The sequence below is a fragment of the Sphaerodactylus townsendi genome, linkage group LG07, assembly GCF_021028975.2.
Source record: "Sphaerodactylus townsendi isolate TG3544 linkage group LG07, MPM_Stown_v2.3, whole genome shotgun sequence".
NCBI lineage: Eukaryota > Metazoa > Chordata > Lepidosauria > Squamata > Sphaerodactylidae > Sphaerodactylus > Sphaerodactylus townsendi.
Window position 1 is genome coordinate 33224055 of NC_059431.1, and position 15621 is coordinate 33239675.

General features: G+C 39.5%; 1 protein-coding gene across 1 annotated transcript in view; it reads left to right on the forward strand.

The window, feature by feature from the left end:
• ERBIN (erbb2 interacting protein) overlaps positions 1 to 15621 on the forward strand; it is a 99878-nt gene that overhangs the window by 14944 nt on the left and 69313 nt on the right. The window contains exon 2 of the mRNA XM_048502866.1: positions 15079 to 15135. The gene's annotated coding sequence lies outside the window, so the exon portion shown is untranslated. The remainder of the gene's footprint in view (positions 1 to 15078; positions 15136 to 15621) is intronic.

Sequence of the window (15621 nt, forward strand, 5' to 3'; positions counted from 1 at the left end):
GTAGGCTGTGCAGGTAAATAAGATTTAAATGTGCAGCTGGTAACAAAGTGCAGTCCAAAAAAGAAAAGAAAAATTTCCATAAGAGCAGGACAGAACTCTGATTGGTGCAGCAACTAACAAGGAGAGGGAGGACCTATCTCTCTGAGAGGAAAGGAAATGAGAGAGATTTGGATCTGACCCGTGAACATTCAAAACCTTGGTGCTGTGTGTGATAATCTACTCTGAGGAAATTTCAGTTAGAGAAGAGTGAGCCGGGACTGAAATATATAATGTGTCAGCATCGGCTGAAAGCAGAGATACACAGACAACAGAAAGGGGTGTTTATTTTTGGTCAAGGCTGAAGTGGAATCATGAGGGACTTTCCACGGGATCAAAAATAAAGTGGAGAGGAATATATCTTCTAGGCCAGGGGTGTGCAACCTGCGGCTCTCCAGATGTTCATAGACTACAAATCCCATCAGCCTCTGCCAGCATGGCCAATTGGCCATGGTTGCAGACCCCTGTTCTAGGCAGAAGAAGAATTCTCAAACCTGTTAGTAAGGGAATTATACTCAAAGGAGAGTTCCTGGGTCTGTTGTATCCATGTTCTGCTTAAGTTACCTCCTGAGGAAGATTCTGAAGTGGATATCTAACAGAGGATAGGCTGTGTGTTCTGAAATAAAAGTATTCCAGCCCCTGCAAGAATTCAGAAACTTTGTGAAACACCTCAGTAATTTAAGACAGGTTTGTACCACCACAGGAAAAGAACCTCTCATAAAACATCTAAGAAACTGAGAGAAGAAGAATTCTGAAGCCAGTTTGTAAGAGAATTATACTCAAAAAAGAATTCCCTGGTCTGGTATATCCATGTTCTTCTTCATGAGGAAGATTCTAAAGTGGATATTTACCGAGGACAGTCTGTGTGTACTGAAATAAAAGATCCTAGTCTGCAAGAATTCAGAAACTTTGTGGAAACTTCAGTAATTTAAGACAAGTTTGTACCCTCATAGATAAAACCCCCTCTCTTATAACATCTGAGAAACTGAGAGACCAGGTTTTTTTTTCAAAATCTCTATGCCTGTAACAGAAATTAAAGATTGTATATAGTTTGCTCCTGCCTGATTTCCATCTGTTGAAATGTGTCCTAATTCCATCTTTGCGCTCAGTAAATCTTTATTTTTATTTGTCGAACCATCTCAATTCAGTTATGCCTTTTAAAAAAGAATGTTTTGTTTTAAATAAAAAGACTCTTCACCTTTCAAGGGCTGAGCAGATAAGCCATTGAAATACCTGTTATAGTGTGCGACAATATTGGAACTTAAGTTAAAAACTCTCACACACTACTTGAACAGCTCAGTCTCAGTAAAGGTGGGAAAACCTGCATCTACAGAGAGAGACAAGTGTTGGGACCCCACAACATTCATGGACTTTTTGGGGGTAATTAGTCATGGTCAGGAAGCAGTGTTTCATCAGGTGGTACTTCTTCCAAGGAGATAACTGTCCAAAGGTGCACAGAAGTCATACATCAAGCCTGTTTAGAATCATAGAATCATAAAGTTGGAAGAGACCACAAGGGCCATCAAGTCCAACCCCCTGCAATGCCAGAACACATAATCAAACATATACCCTTACCTGCACACACAGTAGAGCCTCTAATACCAGGGAATGTTTCTTCCTTTGTAAGAATGTGGTAGCAGAACGGGATCCAACCCAGAAGCATGAGTGGAATAAGACCTTTTCAAATGAAAATCCTTTATCTCAGTGGCATTAAGAGCAGCTTCATTGTGATCCTTTTTTTTTTACCTTGTGCACTAGGGGAGACTTTTGTGATAGTTGGTATCCCTGGTTAGTGGTAATTGCACTTTTCTCTCTTTGACGCTGCAGTCATACATAATCCTCCCAAGTTAACTGATGTATGAGTGCTGAAAGTAGCCATAATGAAGGAGGGTACTGTTTGCAGTCACTGCTTCACCTCAGTGGATAAATGTGTTTTTAATTTTTGTTGGCAACATGTATTCTCAACCTAGAAGGGACGTGATGAATTTTCCCCAATGTTTGGGTTTACAAACTTGAAGTCAATTTCAGAAGTGTAGTCATGTTTGACGGTTGAAATCAAAGCAATGGTTCTGTGGCATTTTAAAGACTGACAGATTTGTTTCATCATAAACTTTTGTTTAGTAGATGCCGCTTGGTTCTTTGTGTTTTATTTGCCAGCTGAGAGTTAGTACACCATTCACCTGACATGAGTCAAAAAAGCTTAAGCTATAATTGATTTGCTAGTCTTTAAAATTCTTGACCATTTTTGAACATATAAACTGATAAAATGACATGTTTTACCTCATTTGTTTTGAATTTGAAGATACTAAATAAACAAATGTGGACTTACGTTGATTCTCTCCCCCTTTCTATAACTGGCAGCGCTATAGAGTTCTGTCTTGCAACATGACACACCAAAAGATGGAAGAGGGCAAGCTTTGGCTAAACCGGTTGGAGCTTCATTCTGCAGAAATTTTCTCAATTTGCCGAATTCATAGTTCACAGTTATCCCCATTAACACACTTTCCTTTTTGGTTGCATCACAATAATGATGTTAAATTGCCCATGGCAAACACTTTTAAAGAAGACTTTTTGTACAATGAATCCTTGTTAATGCCACAGAAGTGCACATCTAGAACATTTTTTTCTTTTGGGAGAGCTGAGCAGATATGCAATGGCTTGTAGATCATTGAGCTAATTTATCCATCCTCTTGTGCTTTTGTCATTATAACTGAACCACAGACTAGAGAATGTATTTATTGTAGTGCATTTTATTTAGAACACCTTTTGTATCACCTTTTCATGAACAGTGCTCAAGATAGCTCCTGGAAAATGAAAATGCAGCAAAATTAAGGCAAACTAAAATTGTGGGTAATGTTTGTATTCAAGGGCCATAAGAACATAAGAATCTTGCTGGATCATACCAGTGGTGTAACTAGTCCAGCATCCTGTCTCATATAGTAGCTAGCCAGTTACTCTCGAGAGCCAATAACAGCATATAGGGCCGTGGTGGCGAACCTTTGGCACTCCAGATGTTATGGACTGCAATTCCCATCAGCCCCTGCCAGCCATGCTGGAGTGCCAAAGGTTCGCCACCACTGAGGGGGTTGAGGCCTTCCCCTGATGTTGCCTCCTGGAATTCAGAGGTTGACTGCCTGTAAACGTGAAGGTTCCCTTTTGTCACCATGGCTGCTAGCCACTGATAGACCTATCCTCCATGAATATGTCCCATTTTAAAGCTGCCTATGCCTGTGACCCCCTCACTATACTCTCGGGCAGCAAATTCTGCATATCAATAACACTGTGTAAAGGAGTATCCTCCATCAATTTGCAAAGCATATAAGATCCCAAAGAATATCATGGGTTTCTATGTTGTACCTTTTCTAATACACCTTTCTCAAAGGCAAAGCCAGAAAAATGTTATATGCTGCATGTTACAAATGTTGTTCGTTTCCTATTTCTTGTTTAAAGTATTTGTGCCAACTTTCCTGGATTTTGTCTTTATATCCCAATAAAGGTTTAAAACTTTTTGTAAGCTATTTTTATTCCCCATCTGGGGAAAAAATAAAAGAAATGTATAAATGCTACTCTGATCTCCTTCGAGGAGGTGTAGTCTACAGGTTTCTGAAACTATCACACAGCTCTTTACTGTATTGATAATGTTCTCTGCAAGCACAGGAAAAAAAAGTTATAGGTCTTTTCAGTCAAGGAGGCCACATCCTGTTGAACTATCTTTATAGTGGTTTGAAATGCTTAAATAGAATCAGCAATAAAGCAGTCATCACAGCTACTTTAATGTATTATGGTATTAGACAGGCTATGGAAAATCTTGTTGTTTTGATTGGTAGGAATACCATCCAGTGGATGGAGCAAGTAAGGTTTGGGTCCATACTTGGGGCACATGCACTGGGATTGCAACTAGTGTTTGTCTGATTTTCAGTAATAGGCTTGGACCCTAGAAGCATCATACTGATAAACTGATGACAGACCAGGCGGTTCCTGTAGTTTAAGAACAAAGCTTGATGATGTTCTTGATTATAATAGAATTAGGTTTGCTTCTTGTAGTATAAATTTTGAAAAAATGAGCCAACTTCTTGGTGAGAGATAAATTTTTCCTGTGCAGAATTCTTATCTGTCATACCCAACATGCTGTCTGCAGTCGCAGTGGTGTCCACCAGTATTTTTCTTGGCACCCCCCTGCTGCTTCATCAAAGCAGAGAGCCAGTTCCGGTTTTACTCAACTTTATTAGAGCAGCAGTTTTTTTTTTTTCCAGAACAGTGCTGGAGGCATCATCTTTTTGTCTACAGGGAGCATCTATTCACAGACCCCTGGTAGGAAGATGCTTGGTTTTGCTGCACCGAACATTTTGTGTTTGTCCACCTACCCCCTCCCAAAAACCATAGTAGCCCTTTTATTGTGGCACCATGTTTTCAACATTTCATACGTACCCACCAATGACCTCTGGTCCATGTCATCAGAGTCTGGGCAGTGGTACAGCTTTCTAGACCCACAGCATGATAATTCACATGTCACAATTAACTGTAACTCATTTAAACTGTGGTTTAAAAGTGCAACGCACAGTTGAAACTAAGCACTCTGCTCAGAAATTTTGGTTTGCCTAATACAAAGAGTAGCTATGTCTCGGTGGAAGTGCATGAACTTAGCATGCAGAAGGTGCAAGGTTCAAAAAAGCCAAAAGAATTATGTTAGGGTTCCAAGAACCCTAGTTTGTGTGTCCCTCCTGCTTGTCAGATACCACTCTAAAACAGGATATGTCATCAAATGACTGAAACACAGATGGCAAATCTGGTTTTCACTTATTTGTTTCTTTTACCAATATCTAACCATTCCTAATAAATACTGAAAAAATTCAGTGGGAATTCTTTGAACCACTGCATCTGTCAAACAGGTTGTCCCAGGGCATTGTCCACTAGGAATTTCTCAACTGGCCTTGTTCATTTTGGGAGGTAAAAGAGGATCTCTGTGGTACAGTCACAAAATTCACCCCTCAGAAGTGGTGCTTGGGGCTCAAGACCCCCCTGCCCCATCTAGAAATGCTATCAAGTAGAGTAATAACAGGTATCTTGTAACCGTTAGGCCTATGTGTTTCACTGGGGGGAAAAGGTTTGTGGCTAAGAAAGGTAGTACCATTTTATAACAGGCCTGCCTAGCTTGCTCTTAGCATAGCCCTAGGGTATGGTGGTCCTTGACTGCCTGGAGGCTTCAGACACAGCAAGACCGTAGGGATGTTGCCCCACTGGAGCATGGAAAGCGAGGTTAAGCATGGTGTGAACCTATACTTATACTTTGGTCTTTCATTCTATGGTGCTGAGATAGACCCTACCTTGGTTGATGCACTGGAGTCCTTAGAGTGTACCTTCATTGCCATACTTTGGTTTTTAAATTTTTGGTGTGACTGATAATTTCAGAGTTCTGGTAGACTAGGGGACAGACACTTGACACTAGTATACTTTTAGACTGTCTGCTCACCTCTTGGAGACTAACTGATGGTAAACAAAAATGGACCTATGTCCTTTCTATAGCTAAAAGACTTGTATTACAACATTAGAGAGAGAAATGAAAGTCAATGGATTGAGGATCTAGTAAGCAACTTTATCACTATTTGAATTCGTGGCAAATGGATGACAATTGTGTATGGATTTATTTTTAGGTATGTGGAAACATTTTTTTTAGAAATTTATGTAGGTTATGCCACCATTGTTATATTTTTGTTTCTACTTTATATATATTCAGTTTCTAAATTTTGAGGGGTTTTTTTTACTATATTTTAAAATAAACAAATTATATATATGTTTTCAGTTATTGGATGGCTGCTTAGATGTAGCTCATGCTGTCTGAATGTATGAATCCCATTTAAGCAGCTTATGCTGCATTTTGTGATTTAAAAAATCCAGATAGCTTAATCTCTATATAAACAGCCAGAAGACAATCCTATTAATCCATAGCTATATCTCCTGTGAGAGGATGAAGCCTGCATCTGATGTGGTAATTGATATCTTTGTGCAAGTTCTGATGCAGTGAACAATAATTTAGAAATTAGTGTGTGGTGGATTTTGCTGGTTAAAGCATAGTATGATAAAAGAGCTATAAAAGAGAAATTATGTGAGGCGTCATGCATTGAGTTTTATGATACTTATTCCTGCCATTATTCTTATGATTCATCATCTCCCATGGCTAATTTTTTGCTATAGTCATAAATTGAACAAAGAAAGACTGCTACCCAAAAATTATTATTATACAGATTTTTCTAGAATTGTTATTTTTTGGACTTTGCCTCTAGTTTCTAGTTTGCTGTTCAAACTGGCAGGGACCCATAGTAAAGTAATTGCTGCCCTTTGGTGACATGCAGTTGTTGGATATGTCAACGGAATTTTTTAAAAAATGATTCTGTCTGAAGCACCTTTGAACATTTTTGAAGCACATTCACAACCTGAGTGTACAGTATAATGCATGCATATGAATATGCATTAAATTGAACCATAGTTCCACAATTGAGCCATAAATGGATCTAATCCACTAACTCTAGTCTATGTAGGGGCAGGTAGTAGTTCTGCAAAGCCATGGACAAGAGGTCTTTTCTGCTGGCAAAATATGTTTCCACAGCTAAATTACAGCCATTGTGAATCAGAGATCTAATTGGTACTTGTTTAACAAGTTCATCTAGAATTGTTAATTTTAATTTATTCTATATATGTAATTGTTTGTGTTTTCTGAAACATCCAATACAAATGGAAGCTGTTCTGGTTATATGAGATTATCTCAGCCATATTAAAAAAGATATTGAAACACACAACCATATCTTTATGCTTGATACTCCATTTAAAAGATGATTCACACTCTAAATGGCAGGTTAATTTTATTTCCTGATGAATGCTTTAATATTGGAAAAGAAATTCATATTTACGATGAGCACATCTGGTTGAGTGCTGTGGAGTCACGTTTTGTTGTGGCTCTCAAATTCATGTCCGCTGCATGTTCAGTTAAGTGGATTTTACTGTCAGATCTTAAAGGTACAGTACACAATCTAGTTTACCATTAAACCTGAAGTCCAGTGGCCCTTAAATACTAATGTATTCCAATGTAAGCTTCCACAAATTATGAAACATGTGGTAGAATAGGTTTTTTAAAGACTCCTGTTTTTTAAGACTCCTGCTTCAGATTAACCTGGACTACCCATCTTAATTTACCAAGACCTTTTGCACACGGGTCAATAAAAGTGGAGGAAAGGCAGGTTACATGAACCCGCCCTTGCCCTGGCCCCTTTGCAAAGCCCCCCCCCCCACCTGCGAACGCAGGGGAAATGGGCGAAGGCAGGTAGGACAGACCTCCCAGGCCATGATACGGCCCATTTCCCCTGCGTGGCTCCACAAATGGAAGCTGGGAATGGGTTTTCTGAGAATTGCGTTATGTGCAATTCTCTTGTTTGAACGTACCTCACAGCCACAGCCGTTTGCTTGGCTGTGGCTGCAAGCTGCATTAAAACAAAATAATTGCGCATAACGTGATTCTTGAAAAACCCAGGTTGAGGGGAAATGTGGAGCAGATCCACATTAGGATTGGGATCTGTGCGAAGTTCCCCCCCAACCCGGGTTTTTTACCGGTGTTATCCTAGTTTAATTGGCCCATGAGGAAAGGGCCTGAGTGTGAATTGACTGTGAAAACAGCTAAAATCAATGATTTAGGATTTGAGAACAGTTTAAATAACCCATCATATAGGGTTTTTATTCTGAGAGCGTTGAACCCCAATTACAAATGATTACTTGACCATTTAATTATTTTATTTCCAATCCAGTTCAAAACATGGTTCTCTTATTTTATAGTTCCATTGTCATTCTTTATGAACCAGCAGGATAAACATTTCAGTCTGCGTTGAAATCACTGATTATATGGTTTTATCAATGCTACTAATAAGACTTGAGTCTCAGCAAGAAAGTTGGTGTTAACTAAATATTTAAAATCGTTTGAAGGCAGTAGTGTGTGAGTGAGTGTGGCCCCTTCTTAAAGGTGTACATGAAGGGAAGCGTAGGACTTGTTGATGTGAACCATGCTACAAAAAGGATATTGCAAGTAGTGATTATTACAATTGGGCATGACTCTTCCAGCCATTAGTCATGTGAACGGCTGTGGCAATAAGTTTCTGAATGTTAGCTGCATTCAAAGATATTTACTTTTTCATCCTTATGGCTTCTATTTTACTCTGTTTTTGAATCCTCTTGATGTAACTGATACACAGCAGGTTAAAGTGTCATGATTAATAGGTGCTGTAAAATTGTGTTGATAAAGGTTTGGGTGTTCACAGCATTTCTAGGTATACAATTTGCAACATATAGATTATTATTAGTGACTTGTCTGTCAGTTGTTGCAGTGGATGCATTTGTTGATACAATATTACTACCTCTTGCTGAATCAATTTTTTTTACTGTTGCTTTCCCTGCAATATAGATTAAAATCCTGATTTCAGTTTCTGGCCATCTGCTTTTTACTAGTTAAGCCACTAAACTGCTGCTTACAAATGACTCAATTCAGTCCCCTAGGGCTTCAACAATTGCACTGAGTGTTTGTGATAATAGAGTATAACTTTAAAAAACAGAATACGATCCTGATTGTAAAATATGCTTTGCCTACCTGTAGCTTTCTGTGACATCTGATTTGAGAAAACTATAGTTAATGGTTTCTGAGTTTGCCCAGTTTTAATACTGGATCAAACAATGAGTAGAGGAAACCATGAAAATAGGAAAAGGTATAGGTACGAAAGGGTCAATAAAGTATCCAGGGATGTGTTCTGATCCTCCAAAGTATAGTCTGGATTCTAGAAGATCGATGCTGGAAGTTAGTTCTGGTATTTTAGGCAGTTCCTGTGGTCAAATCTAATGAGGGCTAATGTTATTAGAGTGCTTGTAGTAGGATTTGTGAAGCTCTTGTTTCACACTCTCACTCATGACATGGGGCCAGTTTCTCACCTACTGGGCAGGTTGTTTTCAAGCTAATATGGAACATGGATAGGAAGGATTGAGCTAATATCCCCTTCCCCCTCCCTATCCTCCCCCCCCCCCCGGGTGAGTGGGCCATGACCAGATGACGGGCCCTCTTCTGTTGAGTGGAAGTCTGAGAGATGAACCTGAAAGCTTATTGAGACACCTTGAGAGTATGTATTCAGTTGGTCACTTGGATAATAAATGGGGAATGTTGGAGTTTTTTCTAACAGTGCAGGTTTTTGAAATTGAATAGGTAGTTTTGAAATGTTTTGTCCCTTATTTTGTTTGCTGCAGAAATGCAGCTTCATTGCAAGCATCTGCACAAATAACAGCAGGATGTCCTGCTTTAAACATTCACGTCCTTAGTGAGAGAACCAGGAGGAAGCACTTGAACTTTGTCCTGTTCCTGATCTTACTGTACACAGCAAAGGTAAAGACAGAACATCTGTTTTTTTCATAGCATAATTAGTGTACATGACACATTGCTTTCTTTATATATGAGTAAAGGAGACAGCAGTTAAAATTCAGCCAGCAGCAGGTTGATATTAAAATACCATGCATTTGATGTGAGTTCTTTCATAACTTTGAATTGTTTCATAACTTTGTGCTCTGGACCAAGGAAAACATGATACTTTGGTCTCTGTTTTTGCATGCTTTACCTACCTCCAATAATCTTGAGGGTGAATAGTGTCAGTACACTTACTTCCAATCTTGAGCAGCTCACTTCTCAGTTAATCTGTTATCCTTCCGAGTTAATGAGTGGATGAAAAAAAATTAAATGCTAGGACTTGAATGGTCTCTGTTGGCTGTTGTGATTCTGTACACATAAAATAGACCCGTGAATGCTCATTCTGGCTTTCAAGTTAAACACATACAATGCTTTGTCATTTTTCTTCAATATCCACTACTTCACATTTTATTTATACCTGCCAATTGCAGCTTTTGAGCATTGTAATTTGTAAGGAAACATACATAGAGTTTTGTCTAACAAAACATGGATACATATCAGTATCATATTTTATGGATATTTATTTGTGCATTCTGCATAAGAAAAAAATAGCTATCTGTGCAACTTCAAATAAATAAATGGGAATTGTAAAGATTTTCCTACACTATTCTTGCTGAGGTAACACATCAGGGCTGTGTTCATCCCAGATCTTGGTCAGTATCTGGGATAAGTGACAGCCTGTTCAGGGTTCCTACAGTCAGTTTTAGGAGTTGGAAGAATCGTACTCTGATCTGCTATTTATGCCAATCCTGGGCAACCTAGAGGCTTCGGTATATCTACACATTATAGATGATGCTGTTAAGTGTCTGTTTCCTGTTGTCTTTTAAAAGGGCCCTAAAGCCTGAATGTATGCAGTGTCAGGCAGGTATGTCCTGGTCTCTGATTCCTAGTTCATAATCTGGATTCCTTAACAGTGAAAATGTAGAGATATAGAGACAACTGCTCCCCAAGTTGCATTTACTTTATCAGAGACACCTTTCTGCTCCTGTAGTAGCTACGTGTTGTGTTTTTGTGCTTCAAGTCATCACCATCCTCTATTTCAAAAGATTTTGTTATGCCTCACTGCATCTAGGGCAGCATATCACACTGTAGTTGAGGCATCTTCTGATGTGCCAGTTTTGTCTCAGTGCAAACATTTTTTAAGAGGGAGAATCATTATAGCATGTTTGAAATGGTGAAGTAGAGACATAAGGTTGCCATCTCAGTGAGAACTGAGCCAGAGTCGCTTATGTAAAATGCTGTCTAGCTTGCATTACCCTCTCAGAATTTTATGCAAAAGAATCTCACTGTCCCTGTTTGTAGGGCAAAATCAGACTGGATTATTTTATCTGTGACATTATCACGTGGACTCACTTTTGATCTCTTAATGGTATTACAACAAATCCTCTGTCTGTAATGGAATTAGCCTATTAATCTTGCTACTGAGCTTAAATGCATTTTTTCTGCTTCCAGCTAGAGGCCAATGTATTCTCAACAATTAAAATATAACCAATAGTCTATTAAACTATTGCTTCAGTCTTGCAAATATCTTACTATATAATTAAGCAGTGTGTTCCTGACAATGAACCAGAAAAAGGGAAAGACTCTGGGAGATGCAGTCTTGGGGGTGCCATTTTTCATGTACAGAGGGGCTGATGGGACTACAACTCCCAGACTCCTCACTCAGCTGGTGACGCTTTAATGTGAGGTCCCCTTTTGACTGAATTGAAGATTGAATTGGAAAAAATGGTCACAGTAGTGATCCAAGATCAGGGTATTAGAAAACCTGCTAATTTAATTGTAAGAGATTACGAGTGTTTAATTTTTAAATTTTATGTAATAACTAGTGAGGGAACCCTCAAATACTTGTGGAAGGTGTCTCATTTTGCACTGCATCCCCTTCCCATTATTTCTGCTTTACTTGCCCCTGAGATCCCCTTAGCTTTGGCCCCTTTTCTGCTGCCTTTTTATTTCACAGCAACCAGCCAATCAGTTTTTATCCCACCCACCCCCAAGTCTTTAGTTTTTCATTCTTCCCTGCCCTGGTAGCTTCTCCCTGCAAGATGTCTGGCTAAGTGGGATAGTGGTTTCCAGCGTTGGCCAGGCCCAGTTGTATTATGCAGGGCTGGTCCCACTTGTATGGTGGCACCCCCCCCCCCCGAGAAAATCTTTCTGGGCTACATGGTGGCTGCAGTGAGCTAGGCTGTGCAGTGGCTGAGCTTAGTTGTGTGATGACAGCTGGCAGACTAAGCCAAGTTGTATAAATAATCAGTTTCTAGTAGGCACTTCTGGGCCTGTTCTTGGACAGTTCTCCTCTGTCAAGGGATATGAAGAAAGGGAACTTTCCCCAGGATTGTTTTGGTCTCCCATTCCACTCTTGCTTCCCCCATTACAACTTTGCTTTGCAGACTCTGAGTCTTGCATTGCTTGACAATGTTACTGTGGTTGCCTAGCACTCCATGGCAGTCACAGAGTCCCATGGGCATTCTTCTCTTAAAGCTACAAGTGCTGTTTCTGTTATTGGGGGAGCTTAAATCCCCAATGTATTTTCTGTTTAGATTTCAGATTTTCTGAAACTCTGGGATTTTCCATGCTCGTATAGAGAACTTCCTAGTCTTTCCTTAGTTCCATTTTGCAGCTCTGTCCCTAATATCCTCTGTGGAGCATTTCACAAATAGATATATTAGTGCTAGGTCCAATGTTACGAGCTCTCAAGTTCTCCAGAGTCCTAATCAGAATGAGCTCCAAACTAACAGTTACCTCTGGCACAAGTCCGATTAGAGTTGCTAAATCCTGCATGTGGAGGCCCATAACAGGGCAGACAGGCTCCTTGAGACTGTTTCATCTCAGGAGAACGGTATGGGGATGTAAGTACAAATCCCATCACACCACAATAACCAGCTGGACTGATCCTTTACATACTTTGGAATGTTGGTTCCCCACCATAATGATTGGGTCGAGATCAGTGTTGGGCCCAATGTAATATTTAGTTCGTACCTGTGTTTAAAAAGGGTGGGGGAGAAAGAAAAAAGATGTTTGTCTACACTAAGTACCAACTAAACTAATTAAGGCTAATTAACACATCCTGCTTAAGATACAAACAAGATACATTACTATTATGGACTGTATAACATGGCCTGTCTCTCTCCTGACTTTATTTTGTATTGATACCCAGCATTAAAAAAAACCACACCAGTGTAGAATGTGAAAAGTTTGCACTTTGTGATGTTTTGATTAGTGGTGGAAAAATTTATTGCACATCTTTTGTTATTGAATTGTATATATTTTAAACAAGCTCTGGCATCCTGACTTTACAGAAAGTGGGATATTTGTGTGTGTTTTTTTTCATACTCTTATTATGTACTCTTTACCAAGGGTGCATTTTCCATATTGTGATGTGCTGCCTGTGTATAGGCTCCAAAAGGGAGGGAGAAACAGGGCCTATTATGCCATGTGGTTGAGCCTCACATGGACAAGGACTCTATTTATAATATGTGGGCATCAAATAATACAGAACATGGCTGTGGTGGGTTTTCCGGGCTGTGTGGCTGTGGTCTGGTAGATCTTGTTCCTAACGTTTCACCTTCATCTGTGGCCAGCATCTTCAGAGGTGTATCACAGAGAGAAGTCTGTTATACACTGGACTGGACATAGTGTATAACAGACTTCCCTCTGTGATACACCTCTGAAGATGCCAGCCACAGATGCAGGCGAAATGTTAGGAACAAGATCTACCAGACCATGGCCACACAGTCCAAAAAACCCACAGCAACCAGTTGAATCCAGCCGTGAAAGCCTTCGACAATACAGAATATGTTTCTTTTTCTTTTTTTTAGAACCAGTTTTGCTTGCTAGATAGTTTGGAGGATGAAGGAGGCATGAATGTTAATATCCTAGTTTAACCTGTGGTATGTTGTCAATTTATCCTAGTGATAAGATTAGAGAAGGTTTTTTTTTGCAAGAGATGGAATGTAAAGCTTCCTTGTAGTGCCCCTATTAATGAAACATCCATAAAAGGAATAAATACCTAGACAAGATGCAGTTAAATGTGGTATATAAACTTGCATCTACCATTGTATGACAGTGGATAAATGAGCTAGATTAATATCCCAGCTGTTTGTTCATGAAGAAGAAGAAGAGTTTGGATTTATATCCCCCTTTTTTCTCCTGTAGGAGACTCAAAGGGGCTTACAATCTCCATGCCCTTTCCCCCTCACAACAAACACCCTGTGAGGTGGGTGGGGCTGAGAGAGCTCTGAAAAGCTGTGACTAGCCCAAGGGGTAGGGAACCTCGTCCAGTGTTCAGGAACTACAATTCCCGTCAGCCCCTACCAGCATGGCCAATTGGCCATGCTGACGAAACTGATGAGATTATGGTATCGGCTGGGATCCTGAACTAACAGGGGTAGGGAACCTGCGTCTCCAGATGTTCGAGGAACTACAATTCCCATCAGCCCCCTACCAGCATGGCCAATTGGCCATGCTGACAGAAAACGATGGGGTGTGGATCCCTAATTTATCGGGATCCTGAACTGTAAGGTCACCCAGCTGGCGTGTGTGGGAACGCACAGGCTAACCTGAATTCCCCAGATAAGCCTCCACAGCTCAAGCGGCAAAGCGGGGAATCAAACCCGGTTCCTCTGGATTAGAATGCACCTGCTCTTAACTACTACGCCACTGCTGAAGAAAGCAGTACTATGTTCCATGTTACAATCCTTTGAGGAGTATGTTTGTCTGATTTTTAAATGCATATTATCCAGGTTTGTTATACAGAAGACATAAAGAATGTCTCATACATTTTGTTTTGAAAAAACATTATGTAGAGAATGAAGGTTGCTTTGGTTGGCTTGTAAAACTTTTCCCCCCCCTTAGGCCTGTCTTTTCGTTTGATTAAACACAAATGCCAGGTGCCATCTGGCTCCTACAGAAAAGTTGTGTTCTACAACTGTAGATAATTTTATCTAACCTGATTGTAAAAAAAAAACCTGTTTAGATTGGCCCTCCGATTACTTCTATAGCTGCATAAAACCTTTTAAATGCACAAATACACAATTTTGTAATCTTTAGTTCAAAAGAGACAGTTTTTAGCTGGAGGTGGTGGAAGGAATATTTTATCATTGTGTATATTATAAATTGTTTCTTGAGGCTGTGGTGATTTGCTTTTCTCCAAACTTGGTGAGGAGGACTGAAGTACAAATTTAAATAGAATGGTACATGCACGGTTGAAATGTAATTGTGTCATGCTCCATTAATTTCGTATATTTTTTTTGCTTTTCAAATGGATGCCTCCAGTAACATACAGAGCGAACGCTGCTGTGCTATGCCAGATGGCAAACTGTATTTGGACAACTGGATAAATGTCTGCCTTCGTATTTAAAATGAGTGGATACCTAGGATGAAGGACAAGCGTTTAACTTATATTTCCAATTCGTTTTTATTTGTATCATTATATTGAGCAGTTGAGGTTTAAAAATTTCACTGCATTTTGAACTTTTAAGATAATTTTATAGGAATGAGGGGAAAGTTGTTTTAGATACCCAAAGTACTGACTAAACTCTTATCACTTTTGCTTAATACAGAATGTTGGCTTCGAAAGCTCAGGGAAGAAGTAGCAGGGAGAAAAACGTAACCCAGTGGTGAGTATGTTTCTGAACTTACGCAAGCATTTTAGTTTTTTCCATACACTTTATGCTTGACATATTGGGTTTGTAAACCTAGCTCAAATTAAGAACAGTTAGCAGTGCCAATTGAAATATTAGAAAAGCAGTGGATCTCCATACAGTGAAACCAAGATAGGCAGTCACAAAGACAAGATTCTAAATCTGGTCAAAGTTCTGGGAACCATGTGAAACATGATCACCTATATTAATGCATTAATTCTCATCTGACGTTTTTCCTTTCCTCTTCCCTATCCACCTGTTATGCACAAAGTAGGATGAGTGTTCTTGACAGGTTATGTTTTCGTTTTTTAAAAAGTTGTTAAAATGGAAATGACAAAAAGAAAAACATTGCTCCCTTGTTTCTAATTACTTTTTATGAGCACACATAACATCAAGCTTTTCAGTCCTGCAGCTCTTTGGCTATCTTTATTTTTTATTTTTTTGACTATGAAGTCAGTGCTG